This window comes from Scyliorhinus torazame, chromosome 12 (assembly GCF_047496885.1).
Source record: "Scyliorhinus torazame isolate Kashiwa2021f chromosome 12, sScyTor2.1, whole genome shotgun sequence".
Taxonomy (NCBI): domain Eukaryota; kingdom Metazoa; phylum Chordata; class Chondrichthyes; order Carcharhiniformes; family Scyliorhinidae; genus Scyliorhinus; species Scyliorhinus torazame.
The window spans coordinates 150,544,932-150,551,385 of record NC_092718.1 but is presented as its reverse complement, the minus strand read 5'-3'; positions in this window follow the sequence as shown (position 1 = coordinate 150,551,385).

The following is a 6,454-nucleotide window of genomic DNA, read 5'->3' as shown; positions in this document are numbered from 1 at the left end:
GGGCTTGCCAAATCGAGACCTAATAAATATTCAGTTCCTTTCATGGGTCGCCCGGTCATGAGAATTTGGGGTGTGGAACTGGATACTGTGTCCTTAATAAACATAAGGGCGAATGGGAGGACTGTGTCCCATGTGGTGTTATGCTGTTGCACCATTTTTCTAATAGTCGCTTTCAAGGTGCGATTCATTCGTTCAACAATGCCGCTGGATTGGGGGTGATACGCTTTGTGAAATTTTTGCTTGATTCCAAAAATCGTGAGGACATTTTGCATGACTCTGCCGGTGAAATGGGAACCTTTGTCTGACTCAATGCTGCGGGGAAGACCCCAGCGTGTAAATATCTGTTGGGTCAAAATCTTAGCTGTGGCTTTTGCCGTGTTCGTCCGGGAGGGAAATGCTTCTACCCATTTTGTAAAGGTGTCGATTACTACCAGTACTTATTTAAAACCATTTCTGCAGGGCGGGGAGGGAACCAATGTAGTTGAGCTGTAAATCTGTCCATGGGCCATTAACAGGTCGGGTCTGTCTCAATTGTCCTTTCTTGGAGTACCTTTCAGGATTGTTCTGTGCGCAGATTAAACAATTCTCAACATAATGCGTGACATCGGTTTTTAAATCGGGCCACCAGCACAAAGGTCTTAAATGGGCAATGGTATTGTCTATCCCCTGATGTCCGTGTCCGTCATGAAACTGGTAAATTATCTGGTTTCTGTCCTGGGTGGGGACCACATAAATTCCATTTCTGAAAACTATTCCATCCTGTACCGTCAGTGTGTCCTTGAATTTGTCATAGGGGGTTGGGCCGCTACCGTCTAAAACTTGCTTAAGAATAACGTCTGCCTTTTGGGCCTGGGATAAATCTTCAATATTGGTCTGTGAAACCTGGACTGTGTGTATCGGTTCACTTTCGGGGGGTTGCCAAAAGTGTCCGTCTCGCGATCCTGACTTAGCTAAGGCGTCTGCCTTTACGTTACCGGGTGGGGAGGAACGATGATGGCTTCTCACTTTGATTATGCCATATGTGCAGTCTTTTGCTGTCTTAAGGATATGCTTCAACAGTGGGGCTGAGGATAGGGGTTGACCATCAGCGGATACGAATCCTCGAGATTCCCACAGGGGCAGGAATTCTGTCAAACTATTGCAGACATATAAACTGTCCGAATGTATGTCCGCTGGGGTCGGAAAGGAATCTGAGTGCTGCACTATATATGCTATAGCTGCTAATTCGGCTGCTTGTGATCCTAGGTGGCTGGGCAATTTTAAAGATATTTCCTCTAATGCGCGTCCCTGTGCATCTTCCACATAAATTATACAACCAGTTATTCTCTTTCCATTTTCAATGGTGCAGGAACCGTCTACATAAATCTTTAAAGCGTTGTCTATGGTCTGGGAATCCTGTGTTTTACTGCCTGCAAGTGGGTGCAGTGACTTCGGAATAAAGGGTCCTGTGTGATGTTGGGCTGCTACGATCTGGCACTCATGTGGGGTTCCTGCATACTGAAGGTTGTCTGCTAAAAATGTGTGGGTCTTTGTACGTTTAACTGTAATGTCCCTTCCTTGTAATAACAGTGCTCAGCGAGCTGCTCTAATCTGGCTGACTGAACCGTCCTTTAACCTACCATCTAACAATAGCTGCGCTGGGGTGTGTTCGGTTAAAATCGCTACTGGGTTAAGGCCTGCGATATATGCAAAATACTGCACTGCCCAAAAGACTGCAAGCAAGTGCCGTTCGCAGACTGGAAATCCTTGCTCTACGGGATCCAAAATTCGTGAGGCATAGGCTACGGGTCCTAAGCGGTCATGTCTTTCCTGTAGGAGTACTGCTGATAGGGTTCGGTCAGTGGTTGCTACTTCTATGGCATAGGGAGAGTGTGGGTCTTGCAAAGCGGGGCTGTGCCTAGGGAGCATTTTAATTCATCGATGGCGTCCGTGTGCTGAGGAAGCCATTCCCATGGGGCGTTCCTTTTTAGGAGCTCTGAGAGTGGGGCTGCTTTTGTGGCAAAACCTCTATATGGTTCCTACAATATCCAATTAATCCTAAGAATGACCAGAGTGCAGTGATATTGTGGGGCAGGGGCAATTTAACTATTGACTCAATTCGCTTCTGTTCGATCTCTCTCTTCCTGTGGGTGATAATGGTGCCTAAATAAAGGACCTTTTCTTTTAGGTTCTGGGCTTTTTTTGGGTTAACCTTGCATCCAATTGATTGTAAGAGACCTAGCAATTCTGAAAGAAGCTTAACATGTTCTTCCTTTGTGTCCGTCTGTAGGAGTAAGTCATCCACATACTGAATAAGGCATTCGGGGCAGGAAAATTTGGAAAGTCCGTTGGCCAATTGTCGGTGAAAAATGGAGGGGGAGTTGTGGAAACCTTGCGGGAGGCATGTCCACGTATACTGCTGCCCTTGAAATGTGAACGTGAACTTGTATTAACAGGCCTTATCTAAGGGGATGGACCAGAAGCCATTGCTAATGTCCAGCACTGTAAAGTACTTTGCGTGTACTCCCTGTTTGAGCATGGTTTCGGGGCTCGTGGCAACGGTGGGGGCTGCTAATGGGGTGACCTTGTTGAGCTCTTGGTAATCGATGGTTAATCTCCTTGAACCGTCGGGTTTCTTTACGGGCCAAATTGGGGCATTGTTTGGTGAGGCTACAGGCCGAATTACTCCTTGATCGAGTAAGCCATTGATGACTTTTAAGATCTCACCCTCGGCTTGCTGTGGGAAACCGTATTGCTTCTGGGGCTTGGGATCGGGACCTGAAATTGTGACCATGCCTGGGATCTTCCCACAATTGTGTTTGTGTTGGTCGAAGGCTGCTTTATGTTTTCTGAGGACCTCTCTAATTGTCTGATCTGTACTAATTGTTTGCGGATCAACCCAATAGTCTCCTACTGAGCAAATCCAATGTTCGTAGTCCCCTACTGTGAGCGTGGCAGGGGCTCTCGCTGTTTTGGCCATTTTCCATACACACCTATTCAAAGGGTCAAAGGAAAGGTTGTGGGAGCTCATAAAGTCGATTCCTAGGAATGTGCTCGGCTGTTTGGGGCAAGTAGACTAAAACACCGGGGTGCCTGGTGTTTATGATTCCTACCTGAATATCTACGGGGGCTGTAATGTATCCCTACTGTACATGTCCTGGAAATCCACTAAGGGTGATAGTGTCTGTGGTGGGCCATTTGTCATGCTGAAACATTGTGGAGGAGTTTAAAGTGGTGCGGGGCCCTCCTGTGTCCCAAAGGAACTCTACTGGATGTCCCCGGACTGTGCCTGGGACTACTGGTCTGCCTGATTTGTCCCAGAGTGTGTCGCAGACCCAAGTTGGGGAGTCCGAACACCGTCAATCTGTGGTGTTGATTACTGCATTATCTGTTCGGGCACTAATACTATGCATGGGCCTAACATTGTTCCTAGGTGGGGCGTTCGATTGCTGGTGCCGTCGCTGGTTCGGGGGGGGTTTGTCGGCATTCGTGGGTGTAATGTCCCATGTGCCAACAATCATAGCAACCTCGTGGTGCCTGTGCTCTGGGGTGCTGTCCTTCATGTCTGCCCTCATTTACCCATGCTGGGTCCTGATTAGTCCTGACTGGGTGCATATTCGTCTCTGCCTTTTCCTGATCTGCCTTCCTATGTAGGGATTGTTCCCAAGCTCTGGAGCGTTGCTTTAAAACCCAAACTTCATTATATGTGGCGTCTGCGGGGTCATAATTTATATAAGCCTTCTGACCTGCTTCTGTAGCGTGGGAGACTAAAGTGCGGGCCCATTTAGTGTTTGATCGTTATCTAAGTGTGCGCGGTTCAAATCCCCGAATACTAATTTAAAATGGATCCAAAGGCAACCTGCAAATGCAGTCAGATGCTCTCCCTTCTTTTGCCTACAACGGTTCAAACCTTCTACGGGGTCTCCCTTTTTATACCCAACCACATCGAAAATAGCCGTTTTCATCTTCTGTAGGGTTCCTCCTCCTACATTCTGGGTTCTGGTAAAGTTGAGCTAATGGACAGGTCAAGGCTCATGACTATAAGCTTAACTTCCTCCCTTTCGTCTAGACCGTACATAACCGTACTCTCTCAAAGAAATTATGTGGGTCTGCGGTGGGTTTGAATGATTCAATTTTGGTGCAGGCATCTCTCTATTGGGTGATGGTTAGTGGGTGGTGTAAACAAAATCAGGTTCAGCCCGATCCGATGACTTGCGCTGTGTGGTGACTGGATTCATGGGGGTGTGTGCTGCCTGTGCAGTCGGTGGTGCGGGTGCTTTCCTTTTCGGGGCCTGGGGGACTCTATTGTGATTTTCGGTATTCTCCACATATCTATGGGCAGTTTCATTTTGTTCTTGCCAATTGGGGCCATTCTCCTCGTCTAAATCTTGTCCAAAGGTATCTCTGAATCAGTTTTACACTTACAGCAGTGACTGCAACTGCAATTTCGCTATTTGTCATCTATATTTCGCGTGATCTACTGTGCTCTGTCTTTGTTCTGTAGTGGAGCTATGGAGCGCTTGTAAAGCTGCCTTTAAAACTGCGCATTGTCTTGTTAACTGTGCTACCTGCTGTTCTGTCTCTTCTCGTACCAAAATTGAGCACTGTGTATCTTGGTAGGCTTTATCGTACTGGGTCTGAAAGCTGTTAAGGTGAACTAAACAAGATTGGTGTGCCCGTTTGACATCAGCCATCTCTTTATCTTTAGCTGCCAACTGTTCCCGGAGTTGCTCATTAATCTTTTCACATTCACTATAGTTTCCCTCATTCTTCTCCTCTTTCTCAACTAGCTGTCTGCAGAGCATCCTCACGACCTCCTCGGTGCCTCACAACTGTGCCAAACAAGACACTATTGCCATTGGCTTACAAACTTTCGCTGCATTCTTATGTACCTCGGTTAGGTTGTCCCACCAGGTTTGTCCTATGCTTCCTGGGCCTGACTCATCATTTGAACAAAACTCGGACCAAAGGGGCCATCCTATCCCCTTCAAATACTTCCTCAACTCTTCTTCCCATGTGGGCACTGCTCTGCTGGTTGCTGCGACCTCGGGTTCCTGCGGGTTCATTAGGTGTTCCATCGCTTTTGTGGCCATTGCTACTATTATCTCTGTTTTCCTACCGTTAAATTCTCTATTTTCCTACCTCTAAGTTCTCTTTTGCTCTGCTTCTAACTTCTCTATTCCTACCGTCAATTTGGGACAGGGGGAATAAGGCGGTGATTCGAACAGCAGGTATGGCCTAGGCTATTTACTGGTTCACAATACTCGATAGTTTTACGCAAAATCTAATGAGTTTACCTTATATCCCTGTTAGTACGCATGCAGGTTAATACACACTTCCAAATCTTGGTGATTTGATCGATACGGGCCTTACACTTGCGGTTTCTTTCACTTTTCCTCAATTGGATTTCTAATGCAAAGTTTTGTGGGTTCTCTCGCAGTGACAAAATCACTTCTAGGTCGAGTCCCATCAGATGTCGCCAATAATGTTGCCAAATTAACTAGATATGGCAGTTATTAATGATAATATTGCTTTTCAGAGTCGCCAGGTATCAAATGATACCACCACAAGGCTTTACCGGATATCGATCAAAGGACCATACAACCAGTTAGTCAGTTCAAGTTCAAAGATAGTTTATTTACACACAAGGACTACTTTGACATGTAACACAAAACACTACAAGTTAAACTACACCTACAACTACAATAACCTATACTTAACTTCAGGGCAACCGGCTCTATGCAGATGGTCAAGGCCTTTGTCCGGATCTTGTGTGGCTTGTTGGAAGTGGCTCTGTTTCTGCTGGGCTCATCCGTCTGGTAGCGATCGTTGGTCTTGAACTTGTCTGTCTGGTCGTTATGCTGCACTTGGGTTGGCATAGGCTGGATCCAAGAGAGGCCGAACACATGGCTGTGTCTCTTTTTATCCCTCTGGGATTTCGTGCTCTTTGGGGCGGTCCTTAGCTTTGGACCCAATAATTCGACAGGCTTCGATCACTGCCTTCGATTTTGGCCAATAAAGGGGCAGGTGCCTTGATGGCTGAGCGTGTCCTGAGCGGTCATTGACCTTGGCTGTTTAGGCTTTCTTAGCAAAGGGAGTGGCGCCGGTTAGTCTGCATCTGTATCGGTTACCTGAGTACAGTCCTTTTGTTCTTGGGAAATGGGCCATTAGAATGCAAACGAGCGGGGGTTTCGATCGCGTCTAGCTATCTGGGTTGCAAATACACACACAAGCTCGGAGTGTGTCTGAGTCCTGGGTTGGCCATAATTCCCATGGTCCTTTGCAGGTAGCCACCTGAGATGGCGACAACACACACACAATCTCGCTCTCTCAAACTCCCCCCTCCCCCCACACACTCACCACAAACATACACACATTCAATCTCACCCCTCTCACACACACAGACTCACCAATCTCATGAGGATAAAAGCAAATTACAGTGCATGCTGGAATCTGAAACAAAAACTGAAAATAC